General features: G+C 41.0%; 1 protein-coding gene across 1 annotated transcript in view; it reads right to left on the bottom strand.

Annotated features, from left to right (window-relative positions):
• Positions 1–19126, bottom strand: part of SNX33 (sorting nexin 33) — a 41966-nt gene extending 22840 nt beyond the window's left edge. Inside the window, exons 1-2 of the mRNA XM_089671354.1 lie at positions 18955–19126; positions 12200–13349 (exon numbers count right to left, since the gene is read on the bottom strand). The gene's annotated coding sequence lies outside the window, so the exon portion shown is untranslated. The remainder of the gene's footprint in view (positions 1–12199; positions 13350–18954) is intronic.
• Between the last annotated feature and the right edge of the window lie 94 nt (positions 19127–19220).

The raw sequence follows: 19220 nt of genomic DNA, 5'->3' as shown, positions 1-19220 counted from the left end.
CATTGCAAAGGTTCATTGCTCATTTATGTTTAGGGGAACTGGATACAACAGTTTTATTTACCTGACCCCCTGCTTCCGCAGGCCCCTCCTTGCCGCTGGACTGGTCGTGAGAACACAGAGGGACAGTCCACTGCCAGAGCACTGGGGAGTAGTTTCTGCTAGGGAAGTGTAGGATCGGGTAAGTAAAAGTGCTTTTCCTGCCCCCAGACAGGAACAAGCAGTTAACCCAAGGGTATGTAAACCCTAGCAATAAACTTCTCTTATTTGCTCCTTTTTGGTCTGTTAAATATACCACTGAAAGAAAAAATGTATAATATTAGTGGACTAGAAATTCAGAGACATGCTGTGCACACTGTGTTTATCTCAGGAAATATTTAGCCCTTCCTGTTCTTATCACAAAAAAAAAGTATTCCAGTCCCTATGCTTTGGATAACAAGACATTTATAGTGGTTGAATAGTTTAGCAAAAGTCAACAGAAGTGCTGACAACACTCCACAATAGGAAATTAAATAGGAGCTACAATCTCCTATCCCAATTTGAAATAAAAGCATCCTTGTGATTATTGTGACTTGCATCATCTAATTTGGATTTTCCTATACCCATACACATAGTATGCACCTGCAAAATCTGTATTATACATCTCCTTTCGGTATTCTGGCAGCAGTCACTGCAGATATGGGCACCTGAAGCTTGCCCCTATGCATTTCCAGGATTTCGGTGCAGTTGTCTACCCAGCATGCACCTCCCAGTCTCACTCATATGCAGTAATACCGCAATATTAACTGCTTAGGATGCCCAAAGACTCCTGGGATCGCTGATGCCAATATCCCAGGAGTCCATGGGATAGGCTATTGACATAATCTAAGTGGTCTGGACCAGGAGTGCTTCAAAAAATTAAAAAAAAAAAAAAAAAAAAAAAAGGTACTTTCAAATACTGAAAAAAAAAAAATATAATATCCATTTAGTCATGCATTATGGGTGGGCATTGTGATGGGGATAACTTTAAAAAAATGGGTTAAGATCTGCTTTATGAGGTGAATGGATTTCTGGCAGATCAAAAGATAATTTTCTGTACTTGCACGATCTTCAAAAGTTTAAAACATAGAGAAATGTGCATATTTTACAAACATGTACTGCATATTTTAAAAGTCGGCATAGACATACACTTGATAATTATATAAAACGCCAATTTTTTATAACATGCTGTTTTTTTTCTTTGGCATAATATGTAAACTTTTATTCTTTAGAAACAAAATTTAGTCCTCATGCACACTGGACAATTTTACAGCTGCTGTTTTTGGCTTTTGACATTTTTTCCTACAGCCAGTAAACCCCCCAACATGTTATCCTTGGTGTCCATGCACACAGACTGTAATCAACGTTTTTTGGCAAGGACTTTTTTGGCTGGAAAAAAAAACCCAGGACTAGTGGGTTTCTAAAAGAGATTTTTAGTTGTAAAAACGCTCTAACTCTGAAAAATGCGGTAAAACGCTGCAAACCTGAGTTTTTTGTACATTTTTTGACCAAAAAAAAAATTTTTTGTTGTAAAAAAAAACAAAAAAACAAACACAAATGCGGAAAAATGCAGCTAAACGCTAATGCAAAAAAAAAAAAACCCTGAAAAAGTCATGTTTTTAACGGGACTTTACACAGCTAACGTTACCAGCGTTATTAAAACGCCCAATGTACATGAAGCCTAAAGGGAGAGAAAAAGGAGGCCAACGGGAACCCATTGTAACAATTGTGACCTTACATCCAGTAACGTCAATATTCTCATTGCACATGTTCCTGGATTAGGCTTAGAAGTAACGGGTGCTGCAGCAACAACCAGCTGGAGCCTGGAGGCATCACAGGTCAATGGCCATCTTTGTCAGCACACCACGGATCATATAGTACAGTCCGAAAGTTTTATTGTAGAATGATCACATCACAATAGACATAGTGCAACGCTTCGGAGTCACACAGGATGCCTTCATCCAGCATGTAAAAAGTGTTACTTCCAGAAACACCAATGGATTAAATTATTTCCAAAAATGTTCCATAAAAAGTTCATAAAAACATTTTAATGTCCCCTTATCACATTATTCCAACTCTTAGCCTTTTCATCAATAGCTCTGTGCAATTTTATGTGCAATAAGATTTCAAACAAAACATAATATCATAATATACTTCTGTTAATATGCTGGTGGTGTGTTTTATTTGTATAGTCTGACACAGTACAGACAGGGGGCTGCCCTAGTGATCTCCCTGGCAGTGAACTGGATTTAATATGCTGAAAGAAAAGCCATTCCATAAACAGAGGGTTGCTCTCTGATGGACACATTTCAAAATCTCGTCTATAGCTTTTGGCCTACCATTATGTAGCACATTCTACGCCAAATATGCTCAGCTACATAGCACCACATGGAGGGGAGGTGAGATTTACAATGGGCCCCCAAATAGATCCACCCCCCAGGCACAAAGCACAGCCACAGAGACATCACAGGCTGTGTGCTTTGGGAATGGCAAAAAAGTGTAAGAGGGCTGAGGGAAAGGTACATTCACACCAGCTGAAATGGGCAGTGTTGTCCAATGCATTCCCAATGCAAGAACAAGTCAATTTGCCTTATGCCCTATGGCTTCAGTTCACATTAACGCACTGCGTTGGTGTGTGCTAAAAAAAAGAAATAGCTGCACTTTTGTGCAGCATGCTCCAGTGTATTGTAATGTATCACAGAATACTACGGTGCATAAAAATTACATACAGTTGGGGAGGTGGGGGGGGGGGAGAAAGGCACGCACTGTAATGCGTTTTAACAAAGTAGTGCAAAACAGCATGCGTTCACAATGCACACATATTATGCAGTGTAAATGAGCCCCTAGGATGTGGCTGTGAGCTAGAAGCATGGCTGTCGATTTACATTCTGGCACTTACTTGGCATGCATTTTAGACTTTAAGCCCCAGTTCACATATATGCAATGCGGGAAACACAGCAAATCCTGAATGTTTCCTGCACCGCATTGAAAACGTACTACATTCATGCGATCTGTCATGGGTGTCAATGTTAAAATAATGACACCCCAAAACAGGTTGCAAAATGCAATGTTACTGCAAAAATTGAATTTCATGGGTGTGAACACCTATTTGATCCAATTCCAGTGCAGCAAAAAAAAAAAAAAAAAAAAAAAAAAAAGATGCCTGTACCATTTTCGTGTGAGTGCGGTGCAAACTGAGCTCATACAAAATAAATAGGCTCAAACTGCACTACAAAAAAATTGCATGTGATCTGAACAGGAATGCAGATTCCTGTCCGAAACACATGCGATTTCCCGCACCACTATAGTGTGAATCCAGGCTCAAACTATATCTCATTTGGAAGCTGTTAGGGTTTAACATCAATACCATGAGTGTAGTATCAAATTAACAGTACCCAGGTGGTTGCGAGGTTTATCCTGCAAGGTATTGAATCATTCAGTACTTGTCACAATAAGATCCCTGACTTTACCAGCCACCAGGCTGCTGTTATTTACCAGTGAAGACACTGGAAGTAGGGAGGCAAGTGAATATTATCTAATGAAGTGCAGTATGCCGATGCCATTTTCTAAACTCTTACCTTACTTCTTACAAAAATCAATGTGCTTTAAAAACAGTCTCCTTTTTCTCCCCTTGTGTCAGAATTTCCACAGCACAGTAATTAGCTTATTTAATGGAATACTACAAAAAGTTATGACACACTAATTTGTGACAACCAGTCAAAAATGTAGCATAGTAACTGGAGTCAACCAATCAGTTTTCAGAAGTTTAGAGGGGGCAGACTAATGAACTTACTACATACATTACTGTACTACGGTTTGTGTTTTATTATTATAGCTACAGTGGGGATCGAAAGTTTGGGCACCCCAGCTAAAAATGTGTATTAATGTGCATAAAGAAGCCAAGGAAAGATGGAAAAATCTCCAACAGGCATCAAATTACAGATTAGACATTCTTATAATATGTCAACAAAGTTAGATTTTATTTCCATCATTTACACTTTCAAAATAACAGAAAACAAAAAAATGGCGTCTGCAAAAGTTTGGCAAGTATCACAGCTTGTAAACGCTTTTTGTAGCCAGCCAAGAGTCTTTCAATTCTTGTTTGAGGTATCTTTGCCCATTCTTCCTTACAAAAGTCTTCCAGTTCTTTGAGATTTCTGGGCTGTCTGTCACGCACTGCTCTTTTAAGGTCTATCCATAGATTTTCAATTATGTTGAGGTCAGGAGATTGTGAAGGCCATGGCAAAACCTTCAGTTTACGCCTCTTGATGTAATCCCCCGTGGATTTCGAGGTGTGTTTAGGATCATTATCCATTTGTAGAAGCCATCCTCTATCCTCTCTTTAACTTCAGCTTTTTCACAGATGGCATCAAGTTACCATCCAAAATTTGCTGAAATTTTATTGAATCCATTTTTCCTTCTACTCGTGAGATGTTCCCTGTGCCACTGGCTGCAACACAACCCCAAAGCATGATTGATCCAACCCCATGCTTAACAGTTGGACAGAGGTTGTTTTCATTAAATTCTGTGCCCCTTCTTCTCCAAACGTACCTTTGCTCATTCCGGCCAAAAAGTTCAATTTTAACCTCATCGGTCCACAGAACTTGTTTCCAAAATGCATCAGGCTTGTCTATATGTTCATTTGCAAAGTTCAAACGATGATTTTTGTGGTGAGGACGTAGAAGAGGTTTTCTTCTGATGACTCTTCCATGAAGACCATATTTGTACAAGTATCTCTTTATAGTGGAATAGTGTACCACAACTCCAGTGTCTGCCAGATCTTTCTGGAGGGATCGTGCAATCAAACGTGGGTTTTGAATTGTTTTTCTCACAATCCTGCGAGCTGTTCTGTCTGATATTTTTCTTGGTCTTCCAGATGTTGCTTTAACTTCCACTGTTCCTGATGACTGCCATTTCTTAATTACATTCCGAACAGAGGATATTGACATCTGAAAACGCTTTGCTATCTTCTTATAGCCTTCTCCAGCTTTGTGAGTGTCAACTATTTTCAGTTTCAGTTTTCTAGACAACTGCTTAGAAGAACCCATGGTGCTGATTGTTGGGGCAAGGTCAGATGAGTCTGGGCATTTAAAACCTTTGAGATTGACATCACCTGGTCTTCCCAGACGATGATTGAGAACAATCCATGACACTGGCAGGTCTCAGCTTGGCAAAGGGGCAGTGCATGCTATAAATTCTGTAGGGTGCCCAAACTTTTGAAGACGCCATTTTTTTGTGTTCTGTTATTTTGAAAGTGTAAATGATGGAAATAAAATCTAACTTTTATTGACATATTACAAGAATGTCTAATCTGTAATTTGATGCCTTTTGGAGATTTTTCCAACTTCCTTGGCTTCTTTATGCACATTAATACAAATTTTTAGCTGGGGTGCCCAAACTTTCGATCCCCACTGTATGTTGTTCAACTGGACTTGAACTAAAAAAAACTGAAGAGATGGCATTCTATAGGAAACATTAAAGCTGGCCATAAATAATTTATTTGTTTTTTTTTTTTAATCAGGCAGCAGGCTGATAGAAAAAAAAATGAAAGGATTCCTTCTTCCACAGAAGCAAAATGGATAAAGGAATCCTCCCGACTGAGTCAATACATATTGACAATAGGGACTCTCCGCTGTCAGAATACACCTGGAAAATTTTTCCAATGTTCCCATTAGATCGACTTTTGTTGAGGAAGAGCAGCCATAAACAAATTAAAATTCGTCCGGTTCAACAGGGAACAGCCAAATTTCGACCTGTCTATGCCCGGCTTTAGGCTATGTTCAAACTAGTGTCAGTGCTGGCTTCGCAGGGGAGCAGTGCGATGCTTGTTTCAGTACACGGCACTACTTTGTCTCTTTTCCCAACTTTATTTGAAGCGTCACAGCTTTGCGGTGTGAGCAAGGCACTTAGAAAACAATTGTTTTCTATGTATTCCAGTGGTGACCTGCCTTTGTTCAGCATAGAAAAACACAAGCCCTTTGAAATGTTTATTGCACCTAAGTACCCTGAAAGATGTACCCTTTCTCTGGAAAGTCAGCAGTGCCCTTCCCAATATGTGAGAGTGCCTATTAGGTGTATATATGCGGTGTGAGATACAAGAAAATGTTTCCTCTGACAGCAAAGATGAATTGCTGCTACAGATCACTAATGGCAGCGATTACCAGCAATTTGTAGCTAGTGACTTAATCGCTACATTTGCTGGGGATTTGAAACAGGATTGGGTTTTGCTCTGGGAGTAGTTTGTAGCTAAGCATAGCAAATGCTGCAACGTTTTATAGAAGAGCATTAAAAGCGAATGTTACTAGTGATTTTGCTGCTGATCTGAGACGAATCACTTTAACATTTCATTGTTAGTAATTCCAGTGACAAATTTCTGTAACAAAATAGGGGGTAATCGCTGCTAGAAAATTGCCCATGTGTCCTCAGCCAGAGTGAGATTTGATGATGCCATTGCTGTGCTGATCAATTTTTCCCCTTGTTAGAAGTTCTGACAAGAGGAAGCAAAACCCTGCCTCTACCAAGATGGCTGCCTCCACATAGAGACACTGTGCAGAACAAAGCATGGGAGACCACAGGCAATGAAGATAACCAACTCTTTGCCCTCTACCTACCTCTTTTTTGGCACAGCTTCCAGGGTTCAACTCCTATTTACTGCCCTACTTGAATGGATAAATAAAATTAAATTTAAATGCTCAATTCCCTAAAAACCCTACAGTAATTGCCACTTCAATGCATGTTACATGACCAAACACCTAGGTATTTGGTAATGGGATCTCTAATTAAGGGAAGGGTCAAAGTTCAGAACGTCTGACCCTCCTTTTAAATACGTAGAAATTGTATACATTAAATGCTTAGGCTTCTGATCAAGTGATCGATGCGAGCCTGGAACAGCACTTTTTCACGAAAGATATTTCACACCTTCAGATATTCTTTTTTTTTTTACCTATGCCAACAAGACACCTTCCCCCACTGTTCTAATACCTAACTGCTGCAAAATACTCTGTGACACTTATAGTATGCGTTTCGGTTCCAGGATTCTTTCAGGTCCTGGTACAGAAGTCACAGGGGACAACTGTGTTCAGGCAGAGCTATTACTATTATAATACAGGATTTATATAGCGCCAACAGTTTGCGCAGCACTTTACAAAATGAAGGTAGACATTACAATTACAATAAAATTTGGTACAAGAGGAATCAGAGGGCCCTGCTCGTTAGAGCTTACAATCTAGGAGGAAGGGTTGAGTGATACAAAAGGTAATAGCTGTGGGGGGGATGAGCTGATGGAGGAAATAAATGGTGGTTTGCTAGGTAGAAGCAGGATAGGCTTCTTTAAACAGAAAGGTTTTCAGGGATCATCTAAATGTGGATAGATTAGAAGATAGCCAGACAGATTGGGGTAGGGAGTTCCATAGGATTGGAGAAGCTCGGGAGAAGTCCTGGAGCTGAGCATGGGAGGAGGTGAAAAGGGAACTAGAGAGCAGAAGGTCTTGGGAGGATCGAAGAGAGAGGTTTGGTTGATATTTTGAGACCAGGTTGGTGATGTAGCTGAGGGAAGAGTTGTGGATGGCTTTGTAAGTTGTTGTTAGTATTTTGAATTTTATTAGTTGTGGAAGCCAGTGGAGGGATTGGCAGAGAGGGGTAGCAGCCACTGAACGGTTGGTAAGGTGGATGAGCCTGGCAGCAGTATTCATGATGGACTGGAGAGGGGATAGCCTATGTAAAGGTAAGCCAATGAGAAGGGAGTTGCAGTAGTCGAGGCGAGAGATAACCAGGGAGTGAATTAGGAGCTTTCTGGTATCATTGGTTAAAAAGGGGCGTATTCTGGAGATGTTGCGGAGGTTGAGGCTGCATGATTTGGACAGGGATTGGATGTGGGCCTGAAAGGATAGTTCAGAATCCAGGGCTACCTTGGCATGCAGGGATGAGTTGATAGTGGTGCTATTGATCCTGACTGAGAAATCAGAAGAAGAGGCATTGGGGGGGGGGGGGTATTATGAGCTCAATTTTGGATAGATTGAGTTTTAGGAAGTGGTGTGACATCCAGTCTGATATGTCTGTTAGTAATTCGGTGATACATGAGGAAACTGATGGGTTGAGCTGAGGAGTAGACAGATAGATGTGTCATCAGCAAAGAAATGGTATTGGAAACCATGGGAAGCTATCAGCTGACCCAAGGAAGAAGTGTAGCTCGAGAATAGGAGAGGTCCAAGGATAGAACCTTGGGGGACCCTAACAGTAAGAGTAGTAGGAGAGGAGGAAGTTGAGTTGTAAGTGACACTGAACGTGTGGTGAGACAGGTAAGATTCAAACCAAAGGAGAGTACAGTCAGGGAGACTAAGTAAATAGAGTTTTTTCAGGAGGAGGGGGTGGTCAACTGTGTCAAAGGTAGCGGAGAGGTCCAAGAGTAAAAGTATATAGCTATAGCAACCATTAACTGGTTGCTATAGGAGAGGTCGCCAATGCACTACTATAGACCAAAAATCATGCATCCAGGGAAAGGGTTAGAATCCTTAACAAGTTTTTATCGAGGTCTATGCCCTCACTTTTCTTGATTTCTCTTTAATTCCTGGCCCAAAAAACAAACAAAGAATATGCAGATATTTCTGCAAATGACAGGAAATCCCACCTTAGACAGAAATTACCAGGAAAAAAGGTGTCAGTATTGTAGGGAATCCGCACTATTACTGTTCTGCTGACAACTGTAAAATTTTATATTCCTTCTCACTTTCTATTTTCAGTGACAATGGTCACCAAGGCAAGAAGTGCTGGTAAATCTCCCGTATTGGGACACAGCAATAAAAACCTACATGAGGCCCCAACTCTTTCCCATTCTTTTGGAAAGTAGGAAAAATATTGTTTGGAGATAAAAAAAGAAAAATACATTGCAGAAAAAAATGGGTTTATTAACAACTGCTCTCAACTGCTGGCTTAGACTACCATTTCAAGGGTGGATCCTTGGTTTGTAGGGTCCAATGGAACCCCGCTGAAGTCACTCTTTTGTGCACACTCACAAACAAATTTCACCCGATGCCTGCACAAGACATACACAGGCAGCCCAGTAATTAGGAAAAAAGATGTCACAAATGGCTTACAAGTGCAATAGCACTATGAGAGATAGGACATGTGGTCTCAAAAAAATCAATCAAAAGTAATTTGTCTAGATTAAGGCTGCATTCGGACCTGCAAAAAGGTTCAACTCCATTTTCATGCGGGCAGTCTGCATGAGCAATCATATGTGAGCGGCCAAGATTAGCTGCGGGAGCCGACAGCCTCCCCCATTGCTTTCAACCACTGGTGTTCAACATGTAAATGGAGTTGGACCTATTTGCGCAGAATGCGTTCTCCCCAACCAGAAGTTCAGGAAAGCCGCACAGAAGTAGCTGGAGGCTGCGTCAGAAAAATGTATAGAATGTAAGAGTGCAATTGTTTTAAAGGATAACTTTACCTATGGTAATACGTTACGCTCATATTTAGGATGTAACATGTTACTGCTAAGCACCCCTCACTGCCCCATGACAGCAGGCTGTGGGATCCTCTCCCCACACCCGAGGTCACTTTTTTAAAACAGCATGGCTTTGCATGGCTCCACCCACACAGCCATGTCATTCATTCGCAGAGATCTGTGAATGGTAAAAATACAAGTCCTGTCTGCCACCATGGTAGATGTATTTGTAGTTTGAATGCAAGCACGCTAATCAGTATGCTTCGTAGTTCACTCACTCTTCCTCTAGCTTTAGAGCAAAAAGCACAAGGCTAGGGGAAGACTGTGAATGAGCCTGACATTGCACCCAATCTGCTGATTGCGGGTGCAATGCTCTGCAGGTTCCTGTAAAAAAATGATTGCTAATTTTTACACCTGTAAAATCTTGTGCATTTTTTTTTAAGGTGAACTTATCTTTTAAAGTATAACTAAAAGGCATTTTTTTTTTCTTTTTAGTTTTGGATAGCATGGATAGGGATTAGAACACTTTTCAGTTTTTATTGATGCCTGTGCCCCCAGTAAGAAGATTTACTCTCTCTATTTGTCCTGTTTACCATTATCATTGAAAGTGAAAGTAAAAGAAATTCCCAAATTTTGGGTTGTCCTCAGAAAAGTAATAAATAGGAAATCTTCCAATGGGGATACCAGTTCTGGTGACCTGGGGGCTCCCAAGGAAGTCCCTTAATTTCAAGAAATTTCCTCTCACTTTCTGTTTGGCTATGGAACAGGAAGTGAAGGGAAATCTCCTCAAATGGGACACCGATAGCATAAAAAAAAGAAAAAAAAAAAAAAGGATCTGATAGGGGCTATTACCGTCCCTTGCTCTAGCCAAAATGAAAAAAAAATTGCCTATATTTTACTTATCAATACTTGTGCAGTGAATAGTTTGTAATGTAATTTAATAAGCAGAGGCTTTAGTACTACTGTAAAGCAGTAGTAAACTGCCAGAAAAAAAAAACTAAAAAATTGGGCCCCTGCAGGTTTAGGTCATAATGTACTAGTATGCACTGCATACCAGTACATTATGACAGACTTACGTTTACACAGAGCTCTCCAGCGCAGCGCTGTCATGGCACCCTGGCGCTGTCATCTCCACCCATATGAATGGCTCGAGCTGCGATAATGTCAAACCCGTGCATGTTCGTGGGAACCCTTGGTTGCGGCACGGGCCCTGAAGGTCCAGCGCGGCAATGCCATTCCTTCAGAGCGCATGCGTTGGTGACGCCACTGGCAGCATGCTGTGTGAATATCTCCTAACCAGTGCACATTTAGGAGATATTCACAATACCTACAAGTAAGACTTATAGGCTTACCTATGGGTACAACTTAAACAAAAGACATTGCACATTATAAAGCGTGATTTTCTTCCACTATGGCCACACATGGGACTGATCTAACCATCCAACCAAAACAGAAAGAGCACTAATTGAACAGTACAGTGACTTATGGTTAGCACTTCTGCCTTGCAGCACTGAGTCCTTGGTTTGAATCCCAGCCAGTATGTTATCCGCATGGAGTTTGCATATTCACCCTGTGCTATCATGGATTTCCTCCCAGACTCCAAAGAAATGCTGGTAGGTAAAAAGTTCCTTTCTAAGTGGTGTGTGCAGGTGAAATAGGGTCCTTTCTTCAACTTATTGATTTACTGTTTGGGAGAAAAACATGATTGGAAGATTGAAAATATGAATGATCCTATTGATCTACCTACAATTGGATTGGTACTTGTCTGTTAATATATTTTTTATATATTTAAATAAAACATATTATATATATATATATGTATATATATATAAATCCGGTGAATTAACAGACAAGTACTATTGGATTTTCCATCCAGACAGATCAGAATAATGTTGATGAAATTGATTGATTTTGAGCAAAAACAATCAATAACACTGTGAAGTTTATTTACTAAAGCTGGAGAGTGCAAAATCAGGCTCACGTCTGCCTTTCAATCAGCTTCCAGTTTTTATTGCCAACGCTTAATTGGACAAGCTGAGGCTAGAAGCCGATTAATTTCTATGCAGAAGAAAGCCTAATTTTGCACTCTCCAGCTTTAATAAATAAACTCCTGTAATATCTCTTTTTGATAATTCATAGATTCAATCATAATGTCAGACTCTTTGAAGAAACTTTCGATCAGATCATTACATTTGGCCACCATAAAGGTCACCATACAAATTTCAATCTAGTTGGTTGTACAATCAACTTTAGATTTACAAAAACTATGTAATGTGAAGACCTACCTAATCTATATAATCAAGCAGGCCTTTTCACTACATAGTTGTTGGTAGATCTAAAGGAGATTGCACCATCAAACTATAATGTGTGTGGTGAGTTTTAGATTGTAAGCTCCTTGAGGGGAGGACTGATTAGAATCTAAAGAGCTGGGTAAATTGTCAATATTATATAAATACCTGTAATAAATAAATAATTACTGGCCCACAGTACCTATGGGAAAGCCAACTCAAACACATATCCCCTAAGCAGAGAGACAGACATTTATTTTTAGCATTATATAACATCTGTCTGTGAGCTTCAGGCTCATTTAAGTGCACCGAACAATGAAGTGCATTAAACTCACTTACCAGTGGGCATATCCAAGACTATCGACAAACAGGTATGGCGTGAATTTCAGCTCTACACTGAGGCTGTGCTTAACAGATCCTAACACAAACAATTCCAAACAATACATGAACTCACCCCAGCAGTGATCCGCCTGAAGAATCAACGCTGACTGTGCACTGTGTCAATATTCCAATAATTCAGCGTCTGTCCTGGAGTTCTGCTCACATTTTCTACATCACTCTGTAGACATAATCCAACATCCAGATGTAAAAACCTAAAGATCGCACTTCTGAAAATCCAAAGGCATTCAAAGTTGGGCTGCAGCTGGAATAGGATCAAGATGCACAGGAAACAAGTAAAACCCTACTTTGCTGATTACAGATAAAAACATGTCAAACTTCCCCTGTGATGTAAGAAGTCAGAGCCTCAGGAATCCAGTCCTTTAAAAAAAAATCTATTTCCGTTTGTAGGGAAAAAAACAAGGCAGAGTGGGGAACATCCATGTGCCATCAGGAGAAGAAGTGCAGTAGGATTTCAGGTCACTCGAAGGAGATCACTAGGGCAGAAAAGGTCTGGGATCCAGTGGATTCACAAAGAGAGAGTTTTGGAGGAGGAATAAAAAGAATTCCTGTGTGCAGAGTCCCAGGCAGGAGAGCAGTTGCTACATGTTGCAGCCAGTTCCTTCCCAGCAGACAGAAAGGGATGTGTTACCTTCAGCCTGGAGGTGGACAGAGGGTGTGACAACACCAAGCCTGCAGCCAAGGGGGATGGGAGATCTCTTTAATAATAGATCTTTTGGGATCTTAGGAAACCCACAACAACCCCCTCTGCGGCTTCTTACCCCTGTGTTATGTTAAACTCCTCCTTTTGTTCATCCCTCCTTTCCAGAGGAGGTGCTAACAGCATTTGCGGACTGTGTTTTCACTCTGCTCTTCCACCTTTGACTTCTTTTTTATGGGCACACCACATACAATGCAGCCAGCTCAGTTATATAGCTTCAGCTATGTGGCACACCAGTTTTCATCTTGCTTCCTGGTGGATTCTTGTTTTTATTTTGTGTAATACATTTTGAAACAACTTTTATTTATTTTTAAATAATACGCTTTTCTGATTTTACTTCAACTGTCTGTTTTGCAGCATACCAGAGACAGCACGTTGTCGCCTGTCATGTTCGATTTACTTCGGGCTTTTTTTCCGTGATGTCAGGAATGGGATATAGATACAAAAGGGCGTGAAGGAGAGGATAGGGCTCTGGGAGAAGAGGCAGAACTGCCCCATGTGCCATCTGCAGGAAAAGCATGAAAGTACAATCAACAACTCATAACACTCAGGAAATTGCTGTCAAATATTTACTGACCCTTCCTAGGTGAGAACTGAATTACATCTCCACCATTATTTAAACCTTTTAAGAAACAATTCATCAGTAGATGTTTTTGCATAGAGGATTGCTGTCTTTTTACATGTGAAATGCAGTTTATAACTTACAATGTCTAACAAAACTTGTGAGCTATTCACATTTTCCATGCTTCCTCTGGCAACATCTGCTTTGTGCAGATCAGCATGGCATCCTGTAGTCCCACTTCAGCTGGCCATAGCTGGATTGAATCTCAGCCAGTTCAGCAGATACCAGCTGAGATTTGGTCCATCTATGGGTAGGCTGATTGGATCAACTTGGGTACAACCAACAAGCCAGTTTTTTAGCATGCAATTATTGCTATTATTATACAGGATTTATATAGCGCCAACAGTTTGCTCAGCGCTGTACATTATAATGGGAGACAGTACACGAGACAGTACAGTAACAATACAATTCAATACACGAGGGGTTCGAGGGCCCTGCTCCTTGGAGCTTACAATCTAGAAGGGAGGGGATAGTGGTACGGGAGGGATAGCTGTGGGGGATGGAGTGGTAGGAGGAGTGGAGGAGGTCGGCAATTAGCTGAGGGCGGGGTAGGCTTCCCTGAAGAGACGGGTTTTCAGGGTGTGCCTAAAGGTGAGGAGAGTAGGTGATAGTCTGATTGATTGGGGTAGGGAGTTCCAGAGTATGGGGGAAGTCCTGGCGAAGTCCTGGAGACGGGCATGGGAGGAGGAGACCTGGGAACTAGAGAGTAGGAGGTCTTGTGAGGAGCGGAGAGTACATTTAGGGTGGTATTTGGATATCAGATCGTGATGTAGTTTGGGGCAGTGCTATGAACAGCTTTGTACGTCTATGTTAGCATTTTGAATTTTATCTGTTGGGCGATTGGGAGCCAGTGGAGGGATATAGCCATTGCTATAGCTGCTAGTAATCGTGTTTCCTGGCAGGGGTGGCTCCCCGTACCCACTGGCCAGTAGGGATTCCCTGTCAACACTGTCTATGTTGATGGGGGAAACCAGCGATTTTCTTTCCTGCAGCCTATGGTTGCAGAAAAGAAAATTGCATATATTATGGCCTCCCTTAGAGTTTGTTCATACCAAGTTTAATGCTCAATGGACATGGTTTGAATGAGCCCTTAAAGCAGTAATAAAAGGCACACATACTCACCTCTGCTTTAACAATCTGATGTCCATGAGGTCCTTCACTGGCGCTGACATCTTTTTCCTGGCTTCTTCCAGGTGATGACTAGCTGGTGCGGGATGCCATAACTCTGGCACAGGAGTTTATTCATCCCGGCACACAGGCACCATGCCTAGAATATATACACTTTAAGGAGCATCAGTGACAGGTTGACAAGGCCACTGCTAAATGAAAGGAAATGGCCTAAGCTGATCATATGTAGATTGAAATTTGGCTGGTTCAGCTGGGATCGGGTGGATTTCGGTCCATGTGTGGGTGTCCCTGTTTGACAGAAATCAATTGTTATATCGACCTTTGTTGAATGGGAATGTTGGAAAACTTTTGTCGATCAGTGACTGCAGGGGACAATCCTCCTGTCAGAATGCAATATCTCAGCAAGGAATTGCTTCATCCACATGTCCTTCTGCAACAAGAAGCCCCTCCCACACTGCTGTAACTGGCAGGATCACCAGGCAACAATCAATGCAAAACAGTCTCTAAAAAGGAACAATAAAAACTGCTTTCTGTAGTCAACACTGCACTCACTGGACACGCACAGCATAAATACAAATTGCAGGCAAGGCTAGCATAGGAACCACTAGGGTAAAACCTTTCAAATGAGACCCAGTTAGAAACCATAACCACTATTATAATAGATCCGTAGTATGAATATGAAAGAAATGATCTGGTAGATAAGTAACCTCTCAAAGAGATATGGATAGTTCTGACAAGCCTCTCAGCAGCAAATCTAAATAAAAAGACGGAATGAAAACTTTAAGCTAGGAAAAAAGAGAGGTAGTATCCAAAAACCATTTAATGAAAGGAGTCGGATAATCCACAAAGCCTGATAAAAGGGGTAAACAGGGTGAAGATCTATTGCAATGTAAATTGGTGTACAAGGACACCAGGACCAGGATGAGAAAAAGTCCTTTCAAATCACATCAGTGGTGTTTCAGGTGTGTGCTAGCCACACAACCTACCTTATCAAACATTAAATTCATGATTCTATGTACCATTAAACTTAGCCCTGTAAAGGGCCGAACCTGCTACAGGGGAACTCAGGGTAAGTATCCACATTCTAACCCTAGGATTAATTAATTTAGGCGAGAGTAGGAACAAGATGTAGCTTCCACTAACTAGGTCCCACAAAGACCTCCGGACGTATACTGTACCACTTTGGGGAATGCTGCAGCCGGGTAACAGAGTGTCCTGCCTACCGATCTTCTAGGGACGTGCAGGATTTATTAAGATGGATACTTCCTTACAAGGAGGATAGAAGGTAAGGTGAAGAACATCAGATGAAGGGATCTGGAAACAACACACCAGAAGCCCAGCACAGTGACAGCAGAAGACTTCAAGTGTGTCCCCACACCAAATCCAGCAAACTAAACAAAATAAAAATTAATTTATAGTTAGCTTTTTAAAAAGGAAGGAGGAATGGGCTACCTCCATGCTTACCTGTCCTCAATTTATCTAATGCTATATATGCTCCAAGATGGAGGCTGTCATGGATTTACAGCGGGAAATTTTTCTAAAGGTGCTATTGACATGAAATTTTCACCACGTTGGTAACAACACATGCAATCCATACATACAAAGAAACCAAAACAAATAAGATCAGAAATTAAGTTATGTGTAATAAAATAGAATGGCACAGAGAAAATGTATTGAACACACTAACTGAAATGTATTTAATACTTCCTTCCAAAATCCTTCATTGGTAATGACAATTTCAAGACACCTTCTGTATGGAGAAACTAGTCATATGCATTGCTCAAGTGATTTTGGCCCATTCTTCCACACAAACAGTCTTCAAATCTTGAAGGTTCTATGGGTGTGGGCCTCTTCTATGAACTCTGATTTTTAGTTCATTCCATAGATTTTTCTGTTGCATTCAAGTCAGGTGATTGGCTGGGCCTTTCTAGCAGCTTTATTTTCCTTCTTTGAAACCAATTGAGAGTTTTTTGGTTCATTGTCTTGCTGAAATGTCCACCCTCGTTTCATCTTCATCATCCTGGTAGATGGCAGCAGATTTTTATCAAGAATGTCTTGGCACATTTTTCCATTCACTCTTCTTTCAATGACATGAAGTTTGCCAGTACCGTATGCTGAAACATAGCCCCACGTCATGATCTTCCCACCTCCAAACTTCATTGTTGGCGGGAGCTTTTGGGGTGATGTGCAGTGCCATTTGACCTCCAAAGATGGTGTGTATTATTTGAGATTGAACTCCAAAGAGTTCAATTTTGGTCTCAACTGACCAGACTATATTCTCCCAGCATTTCACAGGCTTGTCTAAATGTTGTGCAGCAAACTTTAAATGAGCTTCAACATGCTTTTTCTTCAGCAATGGAGTCTTGCGTGCTGAGCGTGCATGCAGACCATGGTAGTCTTTCTGAAGCTCTCCACAAGTGGTCCTTGGCTCTTGGACAACTCTTCTGATAATTCTTTTCACTCCTCTGTCAGAAATATTGCGAGGAGCACCTGGTTGTGGCCAGTTTATGGTGAAATTATGTTCTTTCCACTTCTGGATTATGGCCCCAACAGTGCTCATTGGAACATTCAAAAGTTTAGAAATCCTTCTGTAACCAATGCTATTAGTATGTTTTGCAACAATAAGGTTGCAATAGTCTTGAGAGAACTTTTTGCTTTTACCCACCAAGAGATGTTTTTTGTGTGACACCTTGGTAATGAGACACCTTTTCATAGGTCATCAGTTGAGACTGAACAAGCTGATAAGAATTTGCACTGACAAGCGGCAGGATTGCCTTCTAATTACTGACAGAGTTCAGCTGGTGTCTTGGCTTTTCATGCCTTTTTGCACCTCCCTTTCTTCATATGTTCAATAGATTTTCCCTGTGTCATTCCATTTTATTACACATAACTTAATGTCTTCTTTATTTACTTATTTGTTTTGCTTTCTTTGTATGTATGGATTGCATGGGTGGTTACCAACATGTGGTGAAAAATTTAGCACCTTTAGAAATTGTAACGGAACCGACCCCAGACTGCACTTGGGTACTTCCGTTAGACTACCGCTTCCCTGTCCAAACACCAACAACAGACCATAAAAGACTAGACGACACCAATCTTGAAGTAATCCAGAAGGTGGACTAGTTTATTTTAACACAGATACAAGATATATACACTCAGGGGACAATCCCCCCTCCCTGCATACTGACACAGGGCGGGGCAATCTACATTTAGTAAAAAGAGACACACCAACAGACAGTCCCATCAGGAGGGGGAGCTGCTGGAGACACCCCCCACCAAGCCAATACACATAAACACATGCATCCCATAATAGTTTGCTCTCATGCCAGACACACAATAGAACAATGGGATGCAACCACATAACATCAAACAACCAACAACCCCCAGCCCCAATATTAGGACAGATCACCCTGTACCCCTAACAGGCACAGGGTAATTTACACATAAGAGGGATATGGGGAGCTGAGACAGGGGTCTCCCCACCTTCCAAAGTGAGCTGGGTTCCATGGGCCCCCCACCCAAAGTGACTCCCATCACAGAAATATATTTACTTAGAAAAATGGTGACATGTTCAATACTTATTTTACCTGCTGCATGTTAGGGACCACGCTACATGATTTCAGACACTATGGCTTTCAAACAACTAGGCCCAAAGTGAGGCAAGGCCTTGCGTACATACAAAATAGAGCAGCTGATGCTAAAGAGGGTTGTAGATGGCCAGAGGTGACCAAGTTACTGAAGGAGAGAGACTAAAGGACAGCTGATGAATTTCAGGCTGACTGACCCTACCTACTATGTGATTTCTCAGAAGCAGGGTCACACTAGTGACTGTACCATGGCTCTAGACTTGAAAAATGCTAAAGCAATGCACAGAGGTCTAGAAAACATTACAATGCAGAGCCCAATGCTCTATGGTAACAGGTTAACTCTGAAATGTTTAATTAAAGTGAGGTGGTTATGGTATCCAAAACTGTTGCTGAGGACACACCGATCCAGATAGCCACTGGGTAGAGACTAGCTCAAGCAAGGTTTTATTGAAATCTTTATTGAAGTCGCTAAAGAAAAAATTAGCAACAGGGTATTTTGGTTAAGAAAAAAAAAAATAAAAATAAGAATAAAAAGGCTAGCAAAAAAAATACAGATACAATTTTTCTGCATAGGAAAATATTTCCAACCTTCTAGGACAGTAGCAAAAAAAAAAAAAACTTACATTACAGCTGGAGGCAGGCTTTTATGGGGGCTGGCTTAATTTTTTTGTTTCTCAATGTCCAAACCTCCTTAAGGCAACAATATAACACATTTTTAAGATTTACTACATTCCTTTGCCCCTCAACAAACTCTAAAAGAAATACAATCTTACTTTTCCTTCGTAGATAATAGACAGGAAAGGCAATTCATCCCTCGTTACAAGCCTGCTACTCTTGTAGCTGTCCCAGCTTCTCCTCAGTTCTCCAGTCCCCAGCGCTCATGTGACCTCCCAGGTAAATACGTCCATTAGGCATCTGCTGCAGTATACACTTCTAGCAGCTTTGAAATGCAGTAAATGCAGAAACAGTTCAGACCATTCACCTAGAGAATACAATAGCAATTTATTGCACTAACAATCAGTAAAAGAATAAAAGCATC

Source organism: Staurois parvus, unplaced genomic scaffold (assembly GCF_062004578.1).
Source record: "Staurois parvus isolate SC_StPar_1 unplaced genomic scaffold, SC_StPar_1.0 ptg000105l, whole genome shotgun sequence".
NCBI lineage: Eukaryota > Metazoa > Chordata > Amphibia > Anura > Ranidae > Staurois > Staurois parvus.
This window is presented reverse-complemented; position numbering and strand designations above follow the sequence as displayed.